General features: G+C 39.5%; 1 long non-coding RNA gene across 1 annotated transcript; it reads left to right on the forward strand.

The window, feature by feature from the left end:
• The first annotated feature begins 9716 nt into the window (after positions 1 to 9716).
• LOC307213869 lies at positions 9717 to 12772 on the forward strand. The gene is made up of 4 exons (XR_013837760.1): positions 9717 to 9964; positions 10658 to 10815; positions 11908 to 12018; positions 12609 to 12772. It is a non-coding gene; the product is annotated as an uncharacterized lncRNA (long non-coding RNA).
• Positions 12773 to 13271: the final 499 nt, after the last annotated feature.

The following is a 13271-nucleotide window of genomic DNA, read 5'->3' on the forward strand; positions in this document are numbered from 1 at the left end:
TGACCTCGTGCTTCCAGTGGAAAAGGAAAAAGATTAGGTTGGGGAGGGGAATCCTCCATGTTGGGAAATTGGTATTGGTTCCTGTTACAAAAGCCAATGTGTCTGTTCAGCAGCAGCATTTATTTTGACTGTGAGCCAGACAGTTGGAATGGAGAGATATATAGAACTGCATTCTCTTCCCTGAAATAGGAGATAGCAGTGATAAAAAGACTTTGTACATGTGATGTGTTCACTTCAATGATTTGATAGATTTGTGGGGTGGTGTCACATTAATAGGCAAATTTTCTTCATTTACTCATTGGAGTTGATTACACAACATTTTTCAGACTTCCTGAAAGTAAACATTTAAGTATTTTGGCTCAAAAGCTAATTGCTGCTGCTCGTTCTTAAACCTGAGAAATAAGTACATTGCCAGTTTTGTTTGTGCTTCTGGATTGTATCCAATGGTGTCGCTCAGCTGATAGTAAGACTTCCATTAGTGGAATGGAGAAGAAGTAATTTTCACGATTTCCCTTCTTCATGAAACTCCTTCCGCAGCCTCCCTAAATCTGCTCTGGAGGATATTTGGAATAGCTGCAGTGTGAGGAAGAAAAGCCAACAATTGATTCTGTCTCCAGTCTGCTGATATAAGCCTTACTGTCAGCTGAGTAAAATGTTGAATATGACACTCTGTTCCCAATAGACTTTCATGCATATTGGGTGAGGCCTTTTCATATTGTCACCCTTCATCCTATAAAGCTTGGAATGGTTTTGGCCAGACTATGAACCACATCCTTCCATGTGTCACATCAGAAGCAAAGATCCACATGTTCCTTTGAAAAATAGGCATCTGCATGCAGAGCAGCTATTTTCCTTAAGCAAGCAGCTTGCCTGAATAAAATCATTCCCCAATCAAATCCTTTGTACAAGATGTCTGTATGATGAAGCAATTTGTGCAAACAGCTTACACAAGTGCAAGAAGAACAGTGTAAGTGGTCCTTATAATCCCCTCGCACAATCCACTATGGTTAAACCACAGTGGTTGTGTTCTGATGGCAAACTTAATGCAAATGTGCTGCCTCCCAGCAAAGCAATCATAGCTGCTTTGCTCCTTCCTAATCCTCTTAGCTCAGTGCAGCATGGCAGCTAAGCCAAGGTGTACTGCCCAAATGTGGAATTGTGATGAAGTTGTCTTCTCATTAACCATGATCTGTAGTCACAGTTTGTTCGAGGTCACAGATTGTGGTTATCACAGAATTGTATAGTTGGAAGAGACCTTGAGGAGTCATCTAGACCAAACCCCTCCTATGCAAGAGGAGAGAGCTTTGACACGACCCCACATTTGAATGATATGTGGTATGGCTTACCATGATGTGTGAACTAGGCCAAATATCTAAACTCAGCTTTGGAATTCTGAACCTCTAGAGGTCTGTTAAAGCCTAGTTTCCCCCCCCCCCCCAGCTTAAAAGCTGAATCAGTTTTGCTTTCTATTCCCATCCTCATTCTTTCCATGTATCAACCATTAATAGCCTTACAAAACCTTTACTTCTCCCTTCTTTTTCTCATCTGCATGCTTCATTGCAGCCCTCTCTTCCTGATTCTGCTTGAAGACATTATTAACACCTTACCTCTTTTCTCTTCTGATCCTCACTTGACGTTCCATTTTGATTCTTTCCCCTTCAGGCTAAGTATTCTAAAGGTCCCCTTTTAACTGCAGCTTCACACAGCAAGTGCAAGGCTTTCTTTCCCCCTCCAAGACTGCCATACATTGCCCTTACTTGGGAGTAAACTGCACTGAAATCCAAAGGATAAAGGCTACAATCCTAACCCTGCATATCTCCATCAAATTCAGTAGGATTTACTTCTGTGTAGAAACACTCTTACTTCTGTCAGGTGATAAACATCTACAATGTTTCACTGCACATCTTCTTCCCAGTTGTTCCATGGCTTAAAAAAAACAACCAACAACAACTTGAAAATGTTACTCTTGAAAATGTTAAAGGACTGTCAAATATATAAATGCATATTATGAGTTCCAACATCAACATGAAAATGCAGCCATATTCAGCAATGACAATACAAATAAATTAGACTTGGAAGGTGAGGACTATTACTATTTTTATTTTAAATTACAGCACAATCCTGTACATGGTTACACAAATGTAAATCCAATTGAGCTAAATTAAGACTATTTCAATGTAAGTAGGTGTAGGGTTGCAGACTTACAGTGTCTACCCTGAAGTACACCCCACCGACTTCAGCTGGGAGAATTGAATATAGGTTTGCAGCTATAGAGAACGATCCTCCCCACCAGTCAGAAGCAGCAGGACAGAGCAGAGGAGCAGACCAATCTCTGCAGTTAAAACCTGTCATCCATACTTGTCAAGAGGAAAGCAGGGGCAGTTTTTCACCTTTTTTTTTTTTTTGCTGTGCCACTTCAAGGTATGTACACAAAGCTCCTAGTAGGCATTTCATTAATAATCACATTTTAAAATAAATTAATTAATAGTTCTATTGATTTTCAATGAAACTACAAAAAAACATAAAATAAAAGGAACTTAGATGGACTAAGAATGGTAAATAAGATGCAGCAAAACATCAAGCAGAGCAGGAGCATTAATATTACAGAGCTGTATAATGGCTGACAACGCAATGTACAGTAAGAGTGTATGTAATGCATATCTCATAATAAACAGAAGGCAATGAATTATTCATGGAGAGATTCATTTGTCCCAAATGTCTTGTGAAACTGGGGTGGGGGGAAAGATGTAACTGTTCCTTTTTGATATATTCAATAAAGACCCACCAGACCACAAGAAATGATTTTGGCTCCCCTTTTCCATTCAAAAATCTGACATGCCAGCTAAGTATTTTTTTAATCAAGCTTGGCATGAGGGAGGGGGCTGGAGATGAGGATGTTATTCTTCTGATTTAGTATTTAATTTGGGGTGTGTCTTTCCTTTTTTGTTATTTTATTATTCATTTCCAAATGTTTTCATTTCAACCTGGCTCACCTCCAACACTTTTATCCCATTTATAACTTGGTGGAGTTGCCACACTGATGATAGCATAAGCCTTGACCATCTCAGTTCTCCCTCCAGGAGCACAGCTGAGTATAACATGGGGATGGGGAGGAACAGAGGTTGTGTAAAATAAGCATTGTAGCAGCTAAAGCAATGTTATTTGTTTTGTTTTATTTGTTAAAAGTGTATATAAATGGGATCCTCATAACAGAGGGTCCTCGGTGCGCTCAGGACCCAAGAGCTCACCTGACAGGGTTAAAAGGGGGGGCATGAAGTCCTGGGCATTCCCCTGGGATCATGCCAGGCTTTTTTAGCCAATAGCCAGTAGGTGGCATGATCCCAGGGGCTTTAGAAGCAGCATTGTGATGCAAGTGGGGCACTTGCATTTGCACGGTTGAACACCTGCCTACCCTCCCTAGTTTAGGTAGAGTCACTTGGCCTTGCTTTCTTTTGGGTTGCCTGTTTTGGAACAGGGGCTGGGTAGGAATATTTTCCATTTGGCAGATTGGCTTTTAGCCATTTGGTTTTCGTCTACCCCTGAGCAAATCGTCACAACTTGTAAGGTGGCGGTTAGGCATTGGCTCACTTGGATTGTGGGGAGGGGAGGTGCCGCCATCACCTGCCCCCCCCCAGGAATTGGGTATTCTGGTAAAGGAATCTGGGGGTCCTGGATCTCGTCCCAAGTCCGCTTGAAGGGCTAGGGCCATGCCAGGACCACAGGAACCCCGAGGTGAGCTTAGGTTGGTCCTCATTGACCTTGCTCCCTCGTTTGGTTTACCCCATTGGACAATCACCCTGAGATGTGGAGTCAGTTATAGTGGGGAGTCAATGCCTAAGCCAATACTGCTCACATGATTGTATTTCAATAAAGTTGTGGCCAAAATTTGCCAAAAACGTAAACTAATATAAGGGTCTGTGTATATTTATTTTGGGGGTGGGTCTTGGGGGCCTCAAGACACAACCTGCATTCACCCCTATAGTTAACATGGTAGCACAAAGAAGATATAATACATACGGCCAAAGTTTTATTTGTATGCCGCCTTTCCACAGTTCAGGGAGCAGGTCTTCCAGGACTCACAGCCATATATATATAGTATATATAATATCAACTAAAGAATTAAATATAATAATCAACTAAAGAATTATTTGATGGGTAGGTTAAGATAAATTTTAATTGCCAGGGCTGCAAGGTAAGGAAACATGTTTTTGACATAACACTTTGTTCTGAACTGTCGCAATAAAAACAATGACTAAATATGGCTTTTCTGTACTGCAATCAGTAGCAATTTTCAAATTGCTACCATGTAATTCCTTTATAGGACAGTCCTATGCACATCTGCTTAGAAGCGAATCCCATTAACTTTATTGAGATTTACTCTGAGGTAAGTGAGTATAGGATTGCAGCTTTATTTCTCAATGCTAATCCCACCCCACCCCTGCCCACTGCTGTGCTGGTGGTGCAAAAAGAGCTTTTTAGCTCTCTGCCTTGCTTGTGGGACCAAGGCTCATTCAGTGCACCTACTCTGGGATTGCTGGGGCTGTTCTCTCTTCCACCTGCTAGGCTCCAAGAGTTTGACTATGCATGATTTTCACGTATGCACATAACCCTTCGAACTGAATCCGTGAGTAAAATGAGGGATTACTGTATCTTCCAAAGGTATAATTTTTAATTGATATATTATTTATGTGTGCCCATTGAACTGAATCTGTATTAGCTCCATTTCTTGCATTGCCCATTCTGACTGCACTTTATTAATTTGTGTTAGTGGATTTATTCTGAATAGTGTTGATCTCACTGACCACCCACTTTCCTCCAGGTCACACCCCCGAGCCCTCTTCCTGACATGTAGACTCTGCTCCATCCACCTGCTCCTGCACAGAAGAATCCCTCTTTTCATTTACAAAATATTATGCTAATCATTGCCTTTGTTTTTTTGTTTGTTTGTAAAACTGATTGAGTGCTATTTTCCCAGAAGTGTAACTGCAGAATTAAAAAGCCTCCAAGTCATTTTACCTATGAAATGGGAATAGGGTGAAATAATTAGAAAGCCTAACCAACTGTTCCCCACCCTGCTAACATTTACACTATTATATTTTAATATATGCAAGCAGTTTGTTGAGACTAGATAAGGCATGTAATACAATACATCCTAGAATTCTAAGATTGTTCTCTTTGTCTGAAGCAATCACACTAGCAGCAGAACAAGGAAGTTTTGCATAGATAATGATTTTTGAACAAATTAGGCTGAATAAAATCCCATTACTAAAGGTGCCTTTGAGATGTCAAGCTATTGTAAAGTGTGTCAGTAGATAAGGTTGAATACTAAAATTTTCATTAGTGAATATTTAGTCAATAAAATTTCTGAATTTGATTCAGGCTTGGATAACTTATGAGGTCATGCAGGGCACTGAGAGACATCTGCGGCAAAAACTCAGAGGTGTCATTACAGTTACCGGCACTGCACACTTTTCACTTGTGTGAGGTAATGTTGGATTGTGTAGTCTATACCTGGGATTGTCCATTGCTTCTATTTTAGTTTCAAACTTGTGTGTGTTTGTGTGTGTGTGTGTGTGTGTGTGTGTGTGTGATATTTGTAAACTGTTTATACTTTGTTTTAGTGAGGTGGTTTGAGAGAGGTTTTCTGCCCTGAAGATGGCATTAAAATACTGATAGAAGTCAGCATTGTGGATGTATTGAGGCATTAAAGAGACTGTGTTTAAGAAAGACTCTGCCCTGAAATCTATGAATGAAGGGTGGTATACAAATGAAACAAGCCCCATGATAAATTATATGTAGTTCCCAAATCTCAGCCAATCTAAGGTAGGAATTGGGGAAGGCGGCATTTAATGTGAAGCTATCTAGTCTGCACTTCTCAAATAAACTTGGTTACCTGAAAAGAGCTACAGTATAAAGAGGGTGGGAATCAGAGGCCAGTCACAATTTCTAAGCTTTTGTACAAGCAGCAAATGGTATATGTGCAAGATGTTAGGATAGTTTTCAGACAGGATAATAGATTGCTGCCATACGATTGAGTGTCATGCATCAGAGCAGCATGTCTAGCCATTAAGGGTGAGGGAATCCTTTCTTTATCATGTACCATAATTATCTGCTCATTCAGGTGCCTCAGGTGTTGGGCAGAAACAGCTGTAGGTCAAGCATATCTGTATGACAGTCGTCTTCAACATGGTACCTACAGTTGAGACTACAACACCCATCCTCTCCAGCTAACATGGATAACGGTAAGGGATGATGGGAGTTGAAGTAGAAAGATTTGGAAGGTATCAGGTTGAGGATGGGGTTTTGAACATGGTATGATGAGCACGTTTCATTTGAAAACCTACACACTAACTCAGAACTTGCTCTACAGTTCTGCCTTATCGTTCCAGCTTAGCACAGCTTACATGTGTTCTTAAGAGGCAACCCACTAGTCATATAAAATGTGACACCATGTATTCCATTCCAGCAAAGAACTCCTCCAGGTCTGTGGTTGGTAGGGCACCCAAGGCATGGCCTAGCAGAACTTTCAAAGGCTTCTTTAGACGCTTTGACCATTCACAATCAAGGCTGCTCTCACCTGAAGGGTCAGCACTGAGAAGAGAGAACAATGCTTTTGGTTGGCTAGTTGAACTATCTTTTTAAAAACTAACTTCATACGACCACAGTTGGAATTCTTCCAATTGAAATCTCTGCAGATTGTAGGATGGCGAGATGAACACCTTTCCCTACCACTTCACAGAATCTGAAATGATTGTAGATAGTGCAAGTGATGTTTTGATTTTATTTTTTTTCAGGTGCTGCTTTTCTGGAGTATTTTAAAAATCAAAAGTGGTGCCAGCTGAGCGAGTCACAAAAGAAACATTCAGTCTAAGGTAAGGCGCAAGATGCTGTGCATTCTCCGCTGGCTAATCCTTGAAATGGATTTATTAAAAAGTTGGGGAAATACTTTAAAGTCTAGATCGACTGGCAGGCTTTGCCTGCTTTGGTAAGCAGAACTTCACATTCAGACAAAATGGATAAAAGAGCACCTAGAGAAAAATGGATATGGGAAAAGAAATCCAGACTGAGGCTCTTTCACTAATACCTCATTCTGAATTCCTCTCTATATGTTCAGTCTAGCCATAAATGGTATAACGGATTTAATGGTCCATTCACTGAAGTGAATATAAAATTAATCCACCACTGACTGGAATAAAATCGGTACTATACATTGTAAGTCTAGAGAGTTAAAATATGGAGCTGTTGTTTGAGTTCTAAACCTATTTCTGTAGAGTAACCCACATTGGATTCCTAGGGCACTGAACTCCAGATTAAATGTCACTTGGCTGAAGAAGTTCATTCTCACAGATTTCCATAGACAGATGTTAAAAATTTGAGTCTGGATCCAAAGAGTTACTTTAAGCATTATCAAAAGTGTCACTTTTGATTTCCTTCATGTTTAACATACACACCCTTCCTATGACAAAAATAAGCTTTGAAAGTTACTTCAGATTCTAAAGTAGTTTGCCGTGTGAAAGGCATAGGCAAACTCGGCCCTCCAGATGTTTTTGGACTACAACTCCCATTATCCCTAGCTAACAGGACCAGTGGTCAGGGGGTGATGGGAGTTGTAGTACAAAAACATCTGGAGGGCTGAGTTTGCCTATGCCTGCCATGTGACATAGAGCAGGGAGGATTATTGTTCACAAACCTGAATGGGGAATGGAGAGAGGTGTGAGTGTAGAAACTTTGGACTTTTGTGTGACTAGTATGTCACCTTCTGTACAAAAGGAGGAGTCAATTTTGATTGTGCCACCTACTTTTTGCCTCTGGCCATGGCCAACACTGACATGCAGCCCCCAGAAAGTTGCATGCGAGGGATTGTGTGTCACTTGGGCTGAATAGGATATTGAAAAGTGGGTGAAAGGAATGGTGAAATAACTAGTGCTTTATTTTGGCTAGAAGAAAACAGGTGCAAGTACTCACCATGAAGTTGTTACAGTAAGTGTCACACTTTTTAACAAAAAACGAACAAAAACCGTGCCGGTACTGTGTTCCCTTGAGTACCACCTGAAGACAAAAGCACTGTGAATACCCTAACCATTTACTGCTTTCTGCTTCCCCATCCATGGTTCCTGCAGTTGAAGGCAACCTGTCAAAACAACCAAGGATGCTTTAGCCGAGATTCTTGCTTTGCAGCGGGTTGGACTACATGAACCATGGGGTCCCCTCTATGATTCTGTGCTATCCTTGTCTCTGCAAAGTGCCATTTCAATTGCAGGGGGTTGCAATATTGTACGGGCATAGATTTCTTTAAAATGGAAAAGGAGATGCTAGCTATATAGCTGTCACCCAACAGTTGGTTTCTGAGATGTATTAGAGATGTATTTATTTTTGTCACTGCTAATGTGATGTGAAGTTGATTGTAAAAAAATCAGTAGCTATTAATAAAGATGTCACATGCACTGAAATGATTGATTTATTTTACTTCTGCATTAACCAATCTCTTTACAATAGAATATTATCTAATTTATATTTATTCAAGCATATCCAAATACCTGTATTATTCTCCTATGTGCTGTCATACGTTCCAGCAGATTATTTTGGTTTAGGTTACCTGCCATTAGTGTAGAAAAGAAAACCCCACTCATTCTCATATAAAAATTATTATTATTATTATTACTACTACTACTACTACTGAAAACAGTGGTGTATAGGGAAGTTTTCAATTTTTGATATTTTATTGTGTTTTAAATATTTTGTTGGGAGCTGCCCAGAGTGGCAGATGGGCAGTATATAAATATAAATAATAAAAAACCGTTCCTTTTGGAATTAAGCATTGTCCAGACTCATGAAAATATTATTCAAACTTTTCTTACAAAACTCTTCAAAACCATAACAAAATAGAGTAAATGATACCTCCAAAATATCCATAAGATATATTGTGCTGTCCAGCACAAGCTCGGCTTCTTAGTAATAAAAGATAACTCCAAAAATCAAAATGGTGCCTCTCTCCCCCATTCCAGGCTGCATTAGCCTGCCTAAGGCTGTGCAACTTCTGGGAGAGCTTTATTTACATCCTCACTCTACAGAGAGAACAAAGAGCCAGCCCACCACCATTGCAAGATGGTGAATTTGCAACTCAGTACCTTAATTACCTGATCCAAGGTTACAACATTCACATGTTAGCTAGCAGAAAACAACAGTTAGTTAATTATTGACTCATCAAAACTCTGAGAGAGCTCTTCTTGCTGTTCTTCAGCTTCAGCAGAATCTTCCCATGTCAAACTTTTTCACTAAGACACACATATCCACATTTCAGTGTCAGTTAAACCAATTATACTTAACAGGGCATGGACTTTGTTGGATACATCCCTAGAAACTTGGAAGAAGGCAACACAGCTGAAGAAATGCTGCCAAGTATTGGTGGGTGACTTGGATTGTATATGGCTCACCAATTCAGGCTATTAAATATTGTTGCAGGCCAGTGCTCATGGAGAAAAGACAAACATGACAACTATTTGACTTCATGGCAACGTTAAGTCATGTTTCTGTGAGGCCTAAGGGAAAAGACAAGTGAGGTCCTGTGGGATGGCTCAGTTGGTAGAGGACAAGACTCTTAATCTCAAGGTTGTGGGTTCTAGCTTCAGGTTGGGCAAAAGATTTCTGCACTGCAGGGTTTTGAGCTAGATGATACCCTATAAGTCTATGATTCTATTATTCTCCATTTGTTGTCAAGGAGAGTGCTACTTCATGTGTGGCAACTGTTGCTGACACTCAGGTGAAATCACAATTGGAACCCATTATATGTCTGAGATGCAGAGCTTTTGTGAAGCTGCAATAGTTGTTCAAGGCAAGAAAAAGAAAAGCATATTCAGAGAACAAGGGAAACAGCTGAAGAGTGTTTGCTTCACGAATACATGAGAATAACACAGTCCTTTATATGACTATTGAATCCCTTAAATTCAATGGGACTTACTCCCAGGTAAGTGGATATAGGACTCAAGCCTTACTTCTGATGGTTATATCCTGGTTTTCTTGGGTTCTCTGGTCAAGTATAACAAACACAAGCATGGAGTTTAGAACAACGACACCCTAGAATCTATATTGCTTTTCCCGCCTCCTCACTGAGATTGAGAGAATCAAATATTTTATGGCATTATTTTTTTTTTACAACAGCAACAACACCTTTTCTCTTATAATGCCCAATAGTGAGTATGGGTAAGATTCTTATCCTACAATAATTACCAGTGAAAGAAGACTGGCAGATGAAATTGATGGATTATGCTGAGCTGGCGAAACTAACAGGGAAAATTCGGAACCAGCAAGATCGGAGTTTTCTGAAAGATATTTGAAAGATAATTGTAAACAATTGACTTGCCTAGTAGGGTTGCAGGAAGTTTTGTAAGTTAACAGTATAAATTATTGCAAAGAATAATTTTTATTTTGTTTATTTATGATAGGGATATAACAGTAATAATTAAAATAACAAGTGCAATAATAGAGACTAAGTTAGAAAACCACTAGTCAAGGAAGAGGGAAGTCTCAGGCTGTGATAGCCCAGAGTTGATCATGTTATACAAAAGTTGGATGTTGTGTTCTAAACCATGTGTAAAAACCAATAAAAATCATTATATATATATAAGATTCTTATCCTACAGAACTTGTTTCATTTCAGGTTTTCCAGGTACCTCTGCCCCCTGGTGGTCCAGTTATGTTATTGTCCACATAGGAGAGTCAGGAAAGACAAGCAGAGGAGGACTCTCAATTTTAATCTGCAAAGAAAGTTAAAATGAAGTAAAAGTTACAAGGGATCCAAGAGGCAAGTAACAAAAGGTACTAAGATATCGAACACTACATTTCTTTTTATTGTATTTCAAGGCTGCCTTATCAATCAAAATGCTTTTAGAAAAGGTTGGTGTCAAATTCATGTAAAACAACTTTTGACAGGTACATTTTTCATACATTAATGTGACATCCTATTCATGCACAGTCAGGTTTGCCAGGTCATTATTGGCAAAGTCTATTATCTATGTCTTTGTATTCTGCATTTAATCTATCCATGAACAAATGGATCATCAAGAAGGTATATGAGAATGGTAATTATTTCTGACACTGGTGCTTCTGTAAGTCACCCATGGTTCTGACTTTACTGCCCATTTATTTTACTTAAAACAGGCACAAACATTTATTCCTAAACTGGGTTGAAATGTTTCAGGATATCCAGTATATTTTTGTGTTCCTGTATGCTGCCAAGTAAATGCCTTTAAAGCACAGAGAGAAGTGAAACAAGGTTGCATTCTGGCTCACAATCTTTTAGAGTTTTATATTAATGATTTGGTGTCATATTTAGCCATTGCAAATGCCTGACCTCCAGTAATTAGCAAGAGAACGATCTCAATCTTGATTCATGCATATGATTTAGTGCTCCTCTCTTTTCTGACTGGGCCTCAAACATCTCTCGGACGTATTCAGCACACACTTTCAACATGGAAGATGGAGCAAGTTTTAAATGCACTAATTGATTCCTTTCCTTTAGTGTTTTGAAATTTTATCAATAAATATTACAGTATAGTATTTATAGTAAATTCATACTAAATTTGTGAAGTCTTTAATGTGTCATAGGATGCTTTTATTGTTGTTTTCTGCTATAGCACAACACTGCTACTCTTCAGGATAATAAAATGATTGTAATAATAAGGATGGGTGCAGTGGATTGTAGCCATAAATTGCATGTTGCAGTAAGACTACAAATCAAAGCTGTGGTTCTTGCACAGCAGGGGGTTGGACCCTTGGGTTACCTTCCAAGTCTACAATTCTGTGGGGAGGCAGAACCAAGTTGTCATGCCATCTCTTGCTGGATATCCCTTTTCGTAGTTGTGTCAATTGTTTTTTTCTTTTTCTTTTATGCCCTTTGATTTTCGCCAGAAAGGAAGCCAACACAATTCAACAAGGATATTCTTCCACATTAAAGGGTGCAGGGGAGGAGGAGAAGAAGAAGAAAACTCCTAATAAACTTCGAATTCAGCTGGCATCCATGTAAGGATGTTGATGTTCAGGGCCAAACAACTGGAGGCCTGTGCTAAATGAATCCCTAGAAAGTCCATAGGGTACTATCCTGTAGAGGATTTTATCTCGGAGTAAACCCAGATGAATTTAAATAGGCTTCCTTCTGAGAAGGCATGCTGGGGTCTGTGCTATTAGCAGCAAGTAAGGACTGGTCCAGGGTCATCTGGAAACCAATGGCAGCCCCATCGAGCCAAGCTGGGCCTGCCTTGGGCTCCCAGGGCTGCACCCTTGGGAGGGGGTGGCTGGCAGAGGCGACAGTTTTGCATTGGGGTGGAGCATTTTTTACCAGAGCTGTGAAGTCCAGCCTCCCACCCTTCTTATTTATTTATTTGGGCGTCAATTCTTCTCCCATTGTTCTGACACCAGAGGACCTTGGAGGGGAGTTGTAGTCACATTTGTGGATGGTGCTCAGCATCTCTGCTTGTACAAACTTCCCAGGCTGATGCAAAGAGCTATGAAAGGTCTCTTCACCACCCAGCTAGGCAAATGTTTTGAGGGTTTTGTGTTTTTTTAGGAGTGAAACATAACAGGGGGGAACACTGTTTTCTTGTCTGCCTCAGGCAGCAAAATGTATTGGGCCACTCTGGCGTAAAGGTGGAATATGGCAACAAAAGCACAACGATGAGACAATAACAATATGTTCACAACTAGTTGGACAGTGGCAGAGGCGACTTTGAAAATGAGAGGCCATTTTTAATACTTAGAAAAATAAATGTGAAAACAACCCTGTTCTAGTTATGATTATTCAATTTTCATAGACGCTGAACATAATATATTTAACTTAAAATATATTGAAAAGAAGAGAAGACTCTGTTGAAAGACAGTTAAAAGGAGTTTAGGTTTAATATTCTGAAGACTTGATATATGTAAATGATATGGAGAGGAAGAGGACAATTTTCAAATTGATCATTTTGGCCAGGCAAGAAGACAGGTGAATGAAATTATGTTATTTAAGTCATTGCCACAAAAGCTTAAGAACCTCAAACTGTTCTAAAATAGCTGGATAACCTTGGGGAGAAAAGCCAAATGTTGCATAATTGTATCTAAACTGAACAGTACTTTTTTGACACTCCATGAGTTCATATTTGTAAAAGAAAAATAATATTGGAAACAATGAAAACTCTTTTGTGTTCACAGCATACATGTTCTTGACACAAAGAAATCACTTTGGATTAAGCATTGTATACTAATATCAGTTTATATGTAGCTCTGCTTTAATACTG

This window comes from Podarcis cretensis (genome assembly GCF_951804945.1).
Source record: "Podarcis cretensis genome assembly, chromosome: 4".
Lineage (NCBI taxonomy): Eukaryota > Metazoa > Chordata > Lepidosauria > Squamata > Lacertidae > Podarcis > Podarcis cretensis.